Genomic DNA, 15,312 nt, shown 5'->3' with positions numbered 1-15,312 from the left:
CGCCTGAACTCCAGCACATACTCAACAGAGTAGGCACTGCTTACTCACACTGGGTGTTTTTAAGTAGTGAAAACAGCCTATCTACAAGCTCACAGAGCTTGCAGATCGATTTGCTATTTGTCATACAAGGGACTTAAGTGGTTGATGAAACACGTGTAAACTCAAGATAGACAATTAACCGTAGCGAAAATAAGTTTGTGTAAATTAACTGAAATAATGTTTGTCAAACCAGGCAACCAACTGTGGCTGCCTGTCCATGATAATTGATTACATGATTGATTAGCCAATTAAAGCGAGGCCGACCGTCCCTCCCAGCGATGGGATGCAAACTCTACGTTTGCGCAGCAAGAAGAACGAGGGAGGGACTGGGTGGACGGTTTGTTCGTCATCATCTTTATTTACCACCTGTTGAATGTTTGAAACTTACCGTATTGTAGGCTACACATCTTTGTTTATCACCTCCAAACAATTCAGTAGGCCTATACTGTAACTAATATGTAATGAATTGTAAAGTGCACCTCAAAAGTCAAAATCCTTCACAAAAACGCTGCATGGTTTAGTCAGCAGCAGGTTAGGACAGGTAAGAGGTCCGAATATGGCCAGGCTAATACATCACAAACAAATATTATATTTTAAGTAATGCATTTCAATCATCTTAAAGGTAGGGTAAGTGATTTGCGTTGGTTAAAATAATTGTTAAATACCTCTATATTCTGATAGTACTCATTGCTATAGAGTGTTTGTTCAGTATTAGGAGTCTCCTTGTCTCTCCACCTCTTTATTAAACAGAAAATGCATTTTCGTTTCAGTTTCAGTTTCATTTCCAATTTTATCCAACCAGGACAGAGAACTCAATCAGGATATAGATTAAACAAGTGAAATTGGAAGTGATGACACCAAGAAATGAGCAGACAAAATTGGAACTGAAACACTATACAAATTAAGCTTAAAAATGGGTACTTTCTCCTGATTGGCTGAGATTTTGACACCTACCGAAAAATGTATTTTCTGTTTATTAAAGAGCTGGAGAGACAGGGAGACATCTGTTACTGAAAAAACACTCTATAGCAATGATTACTATCAGAATATAGTATTTTAACCTTTTAACAAAATACTTTTTGTTTTAACCAAAAAATATCACTTACCCTACCTTTAAATAACCTTATTAGTTGTGTATGGTAATATGTTTATTTTCAGGGGTTATTATCGGCTGGGCCAGAAGAGGACGCGTTTGTTTTTAGAAGGTGCACCTTTTTCTTCTGGCCGCCATGAGGCAGTATTGTTTAACAGATAACTGACGTCCCTTGTTTCCTGTCTAATCTTAGTGCCTCTGTTATCCTTTTTACAGTATCTATTTGGTCACCCCAATTGGTTCACAACGCAAATCTACAGAGGTCTTATCTATTCTTATATACCTTCTCAATGGAATTGTTTACTCAGGAAATAAACTTGACTGATTTAAAATGTTATCTTGTATGAAAGTATGAAGTATGAAAAGGTCTATAGAACATGAAAGGAATATGCCAGCACAAGGAAGGAGCTGAAACACAAAGGGAGAAAGGTTTACTAAATTATAATCTTTCATGTAAATAGAATTACCATGAGTTAATAATACAATTGAGAAGCCAGTTGAAACATTTAGCCTTCTTTGCATCATGGGATTAAATGTCAACTCTCACTTTAGGTCTCTTCAATGGATGGTGGTCCACTGCATTTCAAATCAGTTATGCCTCAAATTGCTGTTTGACACTGCTGCTAATCCTGGACATCAACACCATGAAGATTAATCCATCTGTGACCGTGAGATTTTGTTTGTTTCACTGCAAATTGTCTGACTAAGTTTTGAGGCAGGCTCACCACACTGAAACTACTGTATAGTGATATTAAGATTTATCACACACTCTCAGCAACCAGTTGAACATAATTATCGTTGCTGTCGGGTGGAAACCTTTTGTATTAATATTTTTTAAAATATATTAAAACAGTGAAAATAGCTGTTTTTGTGCAACACTCTTGTATGATTAATTAATGAGTTAATTTATGAAAAAACAAACAGACATAAGAGAAACAAGGTTTCTGCCTGACAGCAACGATATCTTTATACAACCTTTGTTGCTGGTGGCGGTGGTTGTGTTGTGTATGGTGTGGTGTGGTGTGGTGTGGTGTGGTGTGGTGTGTGAGTGTGTGAGTGAGTGAGTGAGTGAGTGAGTGAGTGTGAGATATAGAAAGTGAGAGGGAGAGACAGAGAGAGGGGTGTGTAGTCTACTAGTCTGCTTGTGTAGTATAAATTTGATTTGAATTGCTATTCAAGCTGATGGCCCTGATGTTTTGTTCCCTAACCACTTTCAACCATGGTGTCCGATTCTGGACATGCCGAGCATTATTATTTATTCATTTCAAAATGTTTGTAAACCCCAAATTCAAAATGGTCAAAAATAGTAAATCTACAAGCTTCTGTACTGTAGATCAGCTATTTTCGCTATCCATCCTATGCCAAAGTATACCTACTGTACGTAGGGCTGAAGTGGTTAAAACAATAGCATACCGGTGCGTTAAATAACGTTTAACTTACATTATTATATACTGCTCTGCCTCACTACAGCTGCCACCTGGCACCTGCCAATCGGAGGTCTGATGCTCACACGGTGGTTATTCCTATTTATCACCCAGACAAAGGTAAGATTTCATTCTGAGAACCTGCATCATAACATGCATGTCTCCAAAGTTAGCAGTAGGCTAATACATTATGGATTGTACATGTCATATAGTAAACCTACACTACCCCTAAAGTACACATACACTACACATACACTACCCATAAAGCACACACAAAGTACAAATACACTACACATAAAGTACACATACAGTACACAGGGAAACTCAGGGAAACCTCACAGTAAATGCAAAAAGTAAATAAATGCCAAACCCTTTTCAATGCAAAAGCGTTGTGTAGTAGTATATTATATAATGTAGTTATTTTTCCACGTCACATTTCATGTACAGATAAGGTCGTGGTGCTTCCCAGGACATACAGACCAAAATATATACAGAAATATACAGAAATAGTGCAAATTTCCATACTCAAGTGTTGTGTTGTGTAGTATTATTGGAGTAACAAAGCCAACAGTCAAAGCCACACTTTCCCCTCCCTAACTAAGCTGTCATTTTTTTTCTTCTTCACCATTCCACTGAACTCTTAATCTCTCCAGTTAGTTTCCCTTTCACATGTACTGGCATGGGAGCTGCTTTTGGGCCGCATGCCCACTGGTGGTGTAATAGGTTCCTCAGAGTGGACCCAGCCCAGCCTCAGATCAGTCGAAGCAATGCTGGTAAAGCCATTTTCCAAGAATGATGGAGAGAGAGAGAGAGAGAAGGAGAGAGAGAGAGAGAGAGAGAGAGAGCTATGTGTGGGACATTACGGGGAAAGCATGACATCACACTCAACCCCCTGTTTGAGTGAGTTGAGAAGCGCTTTCATTTTGAAATGTTGGCATCGCCTGTCCCCGGGTTATTTATCGACGGCCGTTCTTGACGAGTAAAGCTGCAACTAATCACAACCGTTCGATTCGTTATAGGCCATAAAAGCAGATGAGGTAATAGCCCTATGTGTGATTTTCGGCCCTAAAAGATTTACCAAATAGGTTGGTGTTAATCACAGGATGGCGACCTGTGTGCTACACGGAAATCAGTTTTATATATATTTTTTACAGAGCTTCAGGTAATTGACAACATTGTATACTGTAGCCCTCTTATTCATGTACCCAACAAGTGCATTCAGTCACTTGTATGTACAGTGTGGTGGGCAGCAATCAGGGAACCCATTCACAAAACATATTTTACGTTTGTATATTGCAGGATCTGTCTTGAGAGCCTGGAGGCCAGGAGGCCGAGCGGCACATCTTGGAATCGGAAGGTTCCCGGTTGGATTCCCTGGCTCCTCCTGGCTTTGTGTCAAAGTGTCCTTGAACAAGACACCCTAACGTCTCCCGATTAGCAGGTTGGTGCCTTGGCATGGTTTCCTCTGCCGTCAGTGTGTGAATGTGTGAATGGGTGAATGTGAAATACATTGTAAAGCGCTTTGGAGAAAGGCGCTATATGAATGCAGTCCATTTACCATTCAACAACCGGCCCTCGTGCTAGAGGCAACTAAGTTATTTGATTACTAAGGAAATGATACAAGTCCCTTAAGCACTTAAACCCTTTATACTTCGTTGACCGGTGTCCCTCGGGGCTCTATACAAGGTAAGCACCGTTTCCCCCTCTACTTTGTTTTGATGGGTCAAATTAACCACATCCCTATTCCCCATAGCATCCCTATTCTGGGGTGAATATTCAGTGAAAAATAGCTGATCTATACAAGCTACGTTTCACAAGCTACAAGCTAACATTTCGCAACATGCAGACTGGCTAGTTTCGGTGAAGAGACTTGGTTTAGTGGGAAAAAAGGAGGGGGCCTAGCATAGACCCCTGGGGGACTCCAGTCAATGAATAGGATTTAAGTGGTTAATTTGACCCATCAAAATAAGCACCAGTGAGATTTTCCAGCTCCAAGACTCCCTGGACCAATCCGATATTTATTTCTGGTTCAAGTCGTTATCGTGTTTATTTGTCAATTGCAATCTAGCATGTTAGCAGAGCAGCGAGCTTGCAGACCACGGCAAAATTGCCCGTAAATCTGGAAGATATAAAGCAACAGCAATACCTCACCACAGGGGAAATACAATCTTGTAGAGTTATGTGGAAAAACAAACCATCAGAATTAGTTAATTATGATAGTGTGATGTATGAAAACATTATCAATTACAGATTGGGGTTCTTTCTTTGACTGAGTCACTAGCCATTTAAAAGACAACACACGTTTTGTTTATTTTTTACTTTTCCCCCACTCCCCTGTTCTCCTTCCTTTCCACTTGCATCTGAGAGATATGCCAGAACATCTCTTTGCTGTGACACTGTGCACTTCTGAGGGTTAAATTAGCCCAGAGAGGGTAAGAGTTTGAAGTTCCTTTTTGAAACATTTTTAAAATAGGGATGCCAGGTTAAAAGTGGTTAAATGGGTATCTTCACTTGCCCTGCCCAGGGTGCGGTGAAGAAGCAGGCCGCGCTGCAACATTACATAAAACCCAAGACCTCAACATTTCCATTCCTGCAGGCACAATCATCTCTGCTATAGAAGAGACAGTAACATTCCATCCATCTGCAAGATCAAACAGAGTTAGTTTCCAACTTCACCGTTTGTTCACTGCCAGATATTTCCAAATGGATTTTATTCAACAAAACAACAACAAAAAAAGAAATGATTTACTCATACACACCAAACAATGGAGGTTCTTAAAGGGATAGTTCACCCCCAAAATTACTTTTATTCTATCGATTAGTCACCCCATGGAGACTTGAATTAATGGATATTTTTTTGTTTTTGTCACATTCCTAAGCCAATAATATGATGACCGGCAGCGGTTCCGGTAGGAGACACAAAGAGTCTTGCCTTTGTGTCTCCTACCAGAACCGCTGCCTACCGGTCCGCTGGTCATCAAATTATTGGCTTAGGAATGCGACAAAAAAAAGAAAAATATCCATGAATTCAAGTCTCCATGGGGTGACTAATCGATAGAAAACTAGAAAAAGTGCTCCTCGGAGCACAGGTCTCCGCCAGGTCAGGTAGGTGAGTGTGGACCAGCAATGTTCTGAATTCGCCAATCAGGATGGAATGTGAAAAATCGGACGGATCCGTCTTGATCACTTGACTATAGAGATAATGTGTACCGGTTTGCGTGATGAATCAAGTTTTGTAAAAATCGGCCTCCTGGTGGCGCTATAATAGGGCAATGTTGAAAGGGTGGCATTTGTTCCTCAACGTAGTGTGAATGTGCGTGAAAAGTTTCACGGCAATCGGACACTGCGTTCATGATTTGCGGCATTTAGTTCAATACGCGCCATTCCTGTAAACTTTAGATGTCAATCGTAGCCAATCAGGATGGAATATGAAAAATGGAGTGCGCATACAAAGTTGTAGACAGATCGGTGCAGTTACGGGTAAAAACACGAATCGGCCTGTTATAGCGCCACCATGAGGCTGATTTGAAAAATCTTTTCTTCCTCGTCCTAGTGGGAATGTATGTGCAAAAATCTGAAAAACTATTTTTGTTTAATGACTATAGAGATACTGTGTACCGATTTGTGTGACGTTTGGACAAAATCTGTAGGAGTACTGTCAAAAAATGTGTTTTGCAAAAAGCGGCCTCCTGGTGGCGCTATAACAGGCCCGTGTGAAAAATTTGGGGCAGAGGTTCTGAATTGGCATCCAGGGAGTGTGTGTGCACAGTTTCGCTGCGATCAAGCCAACGGTGTCGGAGATTAGCTGTTCACAGACGGACACACACACGGACACACACACACACACGGACGGACGGACAGGGGGCAAAACATACTCTCTCGCCATGCCTTTCGGCCTGGCGGAGACAAAAAGTATATATTTTTTGTGAACTATCCCTTTAAGTGGTTTTTTTAGGGTGGTTGAAGTCTTACTTCACAGCTGCCGTGCAAAGAACTGTTATGCCCCTGTATGGTTCTGTAGAAGTTCTCTACTGTTTAGTTTATTTCAGCTTAGTTTATTTAATTTAATTTTAGTTTAGTTTAGTTTAGTTTAGTTTAGTTTAGTTTAGTTTAGTTTAGTTTAGTTTAGTTTAGTTTAGTTTAGTTTAGTTTAGTTTAGTTTAGTTTAGTTTAGTTTAGTTTAGTTTAGTTTAGTTTAGCTTAGTTTGGCTTAGTTTAGTTTAGTTTAGTTTAGTTTAGTTTAGTTTAGTTTAGTTTAGTTTAGTTTAGTTTAGTAGGAAAGAAGAAATAACTACTTTAAAATACTGTGTATTTCCTAAGGATAACACATTAAAGCAGTGTTATTTAACCTTTTTTCCAGGGCGCCCAAAAGAGACATGACTGCCTGTCAGCATTGCAGCTCCATCAGTACACACTCCAAATGTCTAATGCTTCTATAGTGCACCAAAAGAAGTTCCCCTATTATTACAAGTAAATAACCAGTTTTAGTGCTATTTAGCACCATTTCTGTTTAGTGTGTAAAGTTTTCCTATTTGTCTTGTCGCTGCTTCCTGTACCCACTTCAGCTAAGCAGTCATCGGTGGCAGACTGTGTCTTCTCTTTATTTCAAGGTGATATTCAAAAAAGCACAGTGAAAAAGGCCCTGGAATAGTAAAAGCTTTGTTATAATATAGATCGAGTCTCCTTTAGTGAGGGTCGCTGACCTCAAACTGTATCGGCTCTTCCGCCCGTTAATAGTCCTGCTCCACCGGGAACATAATGTTTGGATTGGTCGGGAAATATATTGGCAATAAAGAGACAAAAGCATGTCATAAACGTTGATTAAAGCTCAGCGTTTAAAGGACAGAGGCGGAGGGGCCCTGAGTTATGGGGCGCTTTTTCAGCCTGCATTATTGTTTCAGTCACAGGAGCTCTTATGTCTAATTTATGATCCGCCGTACTACGGCATCGCGGAGCTAAAACAGCAGATCTATAAGCTCACAACGCGTCGCATCTGAGACACGTTGTGAGCTTACAGATTGGCTATTTTCGGCCTGCGACGCCATCGTATGACGAAGAATAAATTGGGCTTTAGTGTGTCTGGTGATGATGGTGGAGCAGCACTGGAGCAGTCAGACCAGTGGTAAACATCTCTCACTGGGTGAGGGAGGCGTCATCATTAATCCCTGGTACCCAGGACAGCTTCGCTCCCGGTGTCTGTGTTCCAGCCAGACGCCACCGTCAGGTCACACGCCCGGCCCCCGACCCGTGGCGTTTTCCTCCTCTGAAAGCGGTTCAGTATATCTCTTATAGTAGCCTACTGCAGTGGTTCTCAACCTTTTCAGGCCGTGACCTCCCAAAATGATCATATTTGAAACTGGGGACCCCCCACCCTGAAAAGCACTTGGAATGTAGGAGTTTTATTTGACTCGGTTCCACAGATAAATATTGTGAAAATAGCTGATCTACAAGCTCACAACACGAGGCTTTGTGAGCTTGTAAATCGGCTATTTTCAACATTTTTGCCTCTTTCTTACATTAGTTGACAATTTGGCCAAAGTTTGACCAGTTTTTATTGTATAGTTTGATGCAGGAATGGTCTTTTTCTTTTCTTTATTCTTTTTTGTTGAGGTATTAAAAAAGTCTTAAAAGTCCTTAAATTGTCATTTCACTGTCATCTGGGGATCCCCCCAAAATCATGTGGGGACCCCCTTGGGGGTCTCGACCCACAGGTGGAGAACCACTGCTGCACCGTAGCAAAGGTGCAGATTTCAGGAAGCTGAGTGTAGAGAGGAGGAACGACACGGAAGTGCACCTTACTGGAATCAAACCAGGGACGTCATGCGGTCAACGCACTATTCAGTCAGCTATACCATCCTGCCCCACATGCAGATTATTATATGATTATTTTATGATTTGTGTGGAAATTGCTGCTATTATAGATTACTTATCTATTTCACTTTTATGTAATTATGGAATTGACTTTGGCTGGATGTTTGCTATAACAAGTTTTAGATGGATTGACAGATAGATAGATATAGATGTTTGTTTGTTTGTTTGTTTGGATGACTGACTGGTCAGTTGGTTGTTTGGTTAGTTGATTGGACCAGTGATTGACAGACAGTGATATACAGTAGTGTATCCCAACTTAGTTAAAATGCTAAAATCCCAACCTAAGACATATAATTAGAATCATTATCATGATTAAACACAAATTCTGTCAGGAGACAAAAGTTCAAGTCTGTTCAAGTTCAAGTTTTATTAGAGAACATCATTGCATAACGGTATGAATTATGATGTTTCTTACAATTCATGAGGGCCGCTCTATTAAAGAAAAATCATCGAACATCAAAACACATCAAACATAGGATTTGTGTGGAAAGTGCTGCTATTATAGATTAGCCTACTTATCTATTTCACTTATATGGAATTATGGAATTGACTTTGGCTGGAAATGTTTGCTATAGCAAGTTTTAGATGGATTGACAGACAGATAGATAGATATAGATATTTTGTTTGTTTGTTTGGATGATTGACTGACTGACTGACTGACTGACTGACTGACTGACTGACTGACTGACTTGACTGACTGACTGACTGACTGACTGACTGGTCAGTTGGTTGGTTGGTTGATTGGACCAGTGTTTGACAGACAGTGATATACAGTATCCTAACTTAGTTAAAAAGCTAAAATCCCAACCTAAGACATAATTAGAATCATTATCATGATTAAACACGAATTTTGTCAGGAGACAAAAGTTCAAGTCCGTTCAAGTTCAAGTTTTATTAGAAAACATCATTGCATAACAGTATGAATTATGATGTTTCTTACAATTTAAGAGGCCAACTCCATTAAAGAAAAACAAAAATAAATCATCAAACATCAAAACACATCAAACAATAAAAAGGTTTCTATTACTTCTGGTAAAGCTTGTTTGCTCTTGGGAGGAAGGACATCTGGTGCCTTTGCGTGTGACTCACAGGTTGTGTGTGTGTCCTCCCATTCCTTAGTTTGTAGCGATTTGTGTTTGTAGACAGGCTCCGGATCATTGTTTGTCATCATGAGTATGAATCTGGTTGCTGTGCACGCTGACAGGTGCATTACAGAGTTACATATAACAGTACCATATTCTGTACATTTCTTTTTGTATACATTTAGCTCTAAGGCTCTGTTTGACTTGCAGAGCTGCGTGGATAAAGGGCTGATACTACTGTATGGTCTGGCCCTTTGATATCCTCGGCATCGAATGACCCCTCTGTCTTCGACAAATATCATTCACTTCTCTGTCTCTGTAACAGCATCTCCTTAAATCCAACATTTAGAGGTCAATATGATGCCACCGATTACTTATTTACATATGGTAGACCAGCAGCTCCATTATTTATTATTAACAGAGGAAAGAAAGGAGATAGCACATTTTCTTATTTGCCTAGCACACACATGCACACACACGCACGCACGCACGCACAAACACACACACACACGCACGCACGCACGCACGCACGCACGCACACACGCGCACGCACGCACGCACGCACGCACGCACACACACACACACACACACACACACACACACACACACACACACACACACACACACACACACTCACACACACACACACACACACACACACACACACACACACACACACACACACACACACACACACACACACACTCACATGCATGGGGGGATGAGTAAACACATGGATTTTATTTTTCTTTTCAATTCTAGTGTTTGCATCTTAATCAAATCCAAGATGTCAGTGTTTATAAAGCTTTAATATAATCTTGGATGAGCTGCCAGTGCAGTCCTGTTCTCGTGGGAAAACTGAATAAGGATTTAGGATTAATTATGCAAAAGCAGGAATATGTTACAAATTGGTGATAAGAGAGGAGGATGCAGTACTGAGCAGGTTATTGCTAATTGGTCAATAGTGAAGCTGGGTCTATGCGCCACACCCTCTCCCATCATGTCCAGCAGAGACACACACACACACACACACACACACACACACACACACACACACACACACTGTGTGTGTGCAGGCTACGTTTGACAAACCCCGCCTCGCTTGCCCCGCCCCTGCGAGCGGGACCGCAATGATTTAGAAGTTCAGGAATCCCACGTGACGTCACCCAGAGGGTGACGTTATGCTTCTCTAAATAGAACGTATTGTAATCTTTTCTCAGTCCAACGTGGTTTGTGCTCAGAGGCAACTTCAATTTTTCTACACTTGTTTGGTAAGTTCAAAGCCATTCTATAATACACCCCTACGAGCAGATCGTGCATGTTGCACTTGTAGATTGTTGTGCTAGAGTTAAAGCCCGATCCGTGTTACTTTATGCCCCGTTCTTTATGGATGCAACAGCTTGTTTTAAACTCGCATAATAATATAATAATAATAACAATAAAAACACAAGGGCTTTTTTTTTCCTTTCTGTTGCTCAAGTCCATTCATGCATGCATGCTCATTAAATGACTTGAAAATGCTGTCGCTTGATCACTAAATCTAACGGTCATGACCATGTCGCTCCAGACAGTGTCCCTGATGCGTGTCTGTCTGTTGACTGTTGTTGAAGTTGAGCCGTTGGGTCAAGTGCTGCTGTCCCGCTGCATGCACGCAGTCTGTCACGCAGAACCTGCAGGAATTTTACGCAAAACTCAGCGATCAAAATGAGAAAAACGCAACAGCAAAAAAAGCGCGTTCAATTGCCTTAAATGATCTACTTGATACGAATGCACAGGACCCCAATGGAAACAAGCCATAGTGCCTTCTTGTGGGTTTAACGATTTAATCCTTTTAGCATCCTTTTGTATGGAACTGCACTTTCTGTGCTTTTTTTTTTTTTGCAAACTGTTAATAAAGTATTCAATCAAGCAATCATTCAATCAAATAGATTTTTTGGACATCATCCGCCGTTGTTGCGTCTCAAATTGGGCCAAGAAAGAGCTCCGCGTTTTGCCCGTGCGTCATTGTCATCCCCGGCTGTCCCATCCGATGGGTCTGTCCCATCCGCGGACAGCCTCCAGTCTACTGTAGAGCCTGCGTTACGTGAGCCGCTGCGGGGATGCGGTTTACACGCCATCAGCACCACGGCTTAAAGAATAAATAACATGATGTTGCTGCCAAAGACGCGGGTTTTAAATAATGTCACCATTGTGGCGTATTTCTTTGAAATTGATGTTCTCCTTATTCTCTTGAAAGAGGAATGTAATGTAACCGAACATTACGTCATTCTTCTGCAGGCCGGGTCGATATTTGATTAAGCGCCCGAGATGTTGGAGCGTTTTTCGGGGACTTTGTGCTGACGAGGCGCACTTGTGGCTGAAAAGAGAGATGTTTTCTTTTGGTAAAAGGCTTTGCTGTCATGATGTTTGTGTGTGACAGACAGCGGAGCAGCACCACGTTTGTTTGGTAGTTAATAACCACTTGTTTCAGCACACTGCTTTTTGGACACTCAATTCTAGTGTTTCTATTTATTTTCATATTTTTGTTCCTGATAAAAATGCTATTGGTCATGCCATTCAAGGATTATAGAGCTTGGTTAATAACTGGACTGATTCATTGTTGTGAAATAGAGAAAAATCACAAGAAAATCTGAAAGAAATGTCAAATGTTAGTTTTAGACATGTAGCCTAAACCACTCACAAAAACATGTTATAAAGTAAATTAAATAAATAATAATACAGAATAAGTTTGGATTAGAGGAAGTTCATATTTTCTTTTAGACAATATTTTTAGTTACCTGTATAGGCCTATTTCACAATTTCACAAAAAGATCGAGGAGAGCTTGTCATTAGCCTTTATTAAAAACAAAATAGAAAAAAAGGTTATGTAGCCTACTATACAATTTCCATTAGAAGTCATTCATTATTCTTTGCAAAATCAAAGTTTATTGTACAAAAACTTGAATTTTAAATACACATACAGTATCACCCAAAAAGAAATCAGGGACTGGTCCATTTGTAAATATTTGTATAGAGTACAGCTAAATCCTCTGTGTTAATTTAACATTGCTGTGCAATGACATTAACAAAATGACAAGAGAATGTTTTTCTTTTTATTTCACAAACAATACTGATATATTAGCCCATGATAGATCAACTTCTTTTGACAAGGCAACAACAGACTGAACATTCAGTGAGTTTGTGTAGTGTCGCTAAGGTGCCTTAAATGTACCTCAATGTCAGTCTACAAACTCACAGAATTTTAATTTTAATTCTACATCTGCAGAAGTAAATGAATGTTCAACTTGATGCTTTAGGTAGTGCCTATACCTCTCTGCGTTGTTCATTGCTGCAATGTCTGGAATGTGATCCACAATCCAGATTAATTTAACATTAGTTGCGTGCACTGGAAGAGATGGTGGCGATTTTAATCTAACAGGTGCTCAAACTACAGTCAGTACTCTATAAATAATTCCTGCAATGAGCAGATCCACTTAGTCAGAAATTTGGCCAAAACTTCGACTTGAAAAGTCTGCTTCATTTTGAGGTATCTTAAGAACAGTTTTATTCTGAATCAGTTTCTTTCTGTTCCAGTTTTCTGTTAATAGTAATCCACATCGAAACAGTATATTCTTTTGAAACTCTCTTCTCCTCCGTTGTAGTACAAGCTTGCAACTAATAGCGGTACCTTGTTATCAGTAGACATCTGCATATCAAGACTATTCAGAGTGGTGCCATTGCCACAGTCAGTGACCCTTGTGAAGGGGGCATCGATGTGTTTGTTGTCAATTTAGGGGGGCCGCGAGACGTAGGCGTTGTGGCAGTGGTTGACAGTTAACCTCTCACAGGCCTGCATGACATGCGTTCAGGTAGACGACACCCGGGCTTCTCAGCACACACATCGTCTCAGAGGGAGAACGTTGGTCGTTGCCTCAGGGCCTGTCGTGATCCCACCTTGAACTCAGGCTGTTGTTGAAGGTTCCCGGGCAGGCCAGCGAACGAGGAGATTTGAGACGTTGCCGTACAAGTTTGTGCTTGCTGTAACCCCAAATGCCTTTAACCCTCCCTCCCCTCCTCCGTTCGTGCTCTCTCCTGTCACCATATTGTTTAAATTCTAATATGTGGGGTCTACCTGGAGAATTCTTTCCCCCCTGATTCCCCTTGAAACCGAACTCCGGTCCCTAATCCTAACCCTCCCACCTCTCCTCTCCTTTCTTTCACATCAGGATTTAGTTAATGTAAAATGTAACCAAATTTCCTCTGCTAAACTAAAACATCTATATCAAATGAGAGCCAAATGCCCAGACGAAGGGAAAGGGCGTTGAGCGCTGACAATTTGAAGTGTGAAAGCTATTGGACAATTCAGCCAGGCATACAGTACGCGGAGGCCATGTTTTAATGTTTTATGCCTCATATGGTTTGGATTTCCTGCTCAAATGTGATGAGTTGATGTAGGCCTATTTTAGAAGCAGGAAGGGGGGAAAAAATCATGTTTTATTTACATTTTTATATAATCCTTAATCCTCGTATTCTTAGGAAACAATGCCTACAAATTGTCTTATCAGTTTGTTCTATAATTTGAAATTGCTTTTTTGATTTGTTGTGAAGCTTTGAGAGTTAGACTGTTGAAATGATTTATGCAACAGTTTGAGAATGATCATCATTGGTTACTATTGAAAAATATCTTTGGCAAACTTTGTGAAAGAGCCTCTACAAATAGGCCAACAACGTTTTCTCACATTCTATGTGAGAAACTTCATCTCCCTTCTTATTAAGGTCAGAATGTGGCCCGGGATGTTTCATGGAGCCGAGAACAACTGCCGCACAATGAACTTGCCTACTTTAAGCAGTGGTTCAAGTATTCGCTTTTACCGAGGTCTATTGCATTTAGCTGTTCGCCCCTCGGTTTTAGAACATCACCGGTGGTGTTTGTCATGTTGTGGTTTTTAGCCCTTGCATTTTCTCCTTTGAGGTTGTGTTGTGTCCAAAACAGAGCAGGTGAGCGAGCGGAGAGCAAGAGGGGGGTGCAGATGGATTAGGAGGCGAGGGTGAAAGAGAGAGAGAGAGAGAGAGAGAGAGAGAGAGAGAGAGAGAGAGAGAGAGAGAGAGAGAGAGAGAGAGAGAGAGAGAGAGAGAGAGAGAGAGAGAGAGAGAGAGAGAGAGAGAGAGAGAGAGAGAGAGAGAGAGAGAGAGAGAGAGAACCAGTCCTCCATGCTCTTTGACAGAGAGACCCTGTCCAGACCCTCGTCTGCCTGCTCAGCTATGAAGTACAGCCTGTTAGGAAAACAGCGCTGCTTAGCATAACACAATATTTGAATGTTTTGACTGTGCTGGAGGAAATAGTCTGTACCAGTGAAAAAAACACACGTGTAAATAATGTATGAAGGTATTCATGTCCAACACGTCATGTGTGGCTGCGACTCCAGGTTCTGGTGCGTTTAAGTACCTGTAAACGTGCTGGTCATGGCAGGCAGAGAGCAGGACACCTTGTCTGTGTTGTGTCTGTCACACATGTGGACTGTATGGTACTGTACCATCGTCCCTGTAAATACCAGCTCTATAGTCACTGTGGAGAGAGCATGACATGGTGGTGGAGACCCTATGACGTTATTCGTCGATTGATCAAACAAACTTTTAGAAATGTGTATAAACCAACGTGTATCGACAGCTGTACAGTAGCGGTGAAAGATGTCAGAGAATACATATAAGGAAATAATGGAGTTTTCATTCAGGTGTATTGTTTGTTTTTTTAAAGCTCAGCTTCAGGTGTGTTGGAATAGAAGGACATTGGTCCTCATTGGACGGGGCGGCATTCACATTGTTG

General features: G+C 40.9%; 1 protein-coding gene across 2 annotated transcripts in view; it reads left to right on the top strand.

The window, feature by feature from the left end:
* Positions 1–3,873: 3,873 nt before the first annotated feature.
* The window catches only part of creb5b (cAMP responsive element binding protein 5b), an 86,074-nt gene continuing 74,635 nt past the window's right edge, over positions 3,874–15,312 (top strand). Inside the window, exon 1 of one of the 2 annotated variants that reach the window (XM_080427393.1) lies at positions 3,874–3,997. The gene's annotated coding sequence lies outside the window, so the exon portion shown is untranslated. Of the gene's footprint in view, positions 3,998–10,725; positions 10,781–15,312 lie in introns of those variants that run through there. The other variant, XM_080427392.1, reaches the window with a different exon arrangement.

This window comes from Gymnoscopelus braueri (assembly GCF_963280865.1).
Source record: "Gymnoscopelus braueri genome assembly, chromosome: 4".
Classification (NCBI taxonomy): Eukaryota; Metazoa; Chordata; class Actinopteri; order Myctophiformes; family Myctophidae; genus Gymnoscopelus; species Gymnoscopelus braueri.
This window is presented reverse-complemented; position numbering and strand designations above follow the sequence as displayed.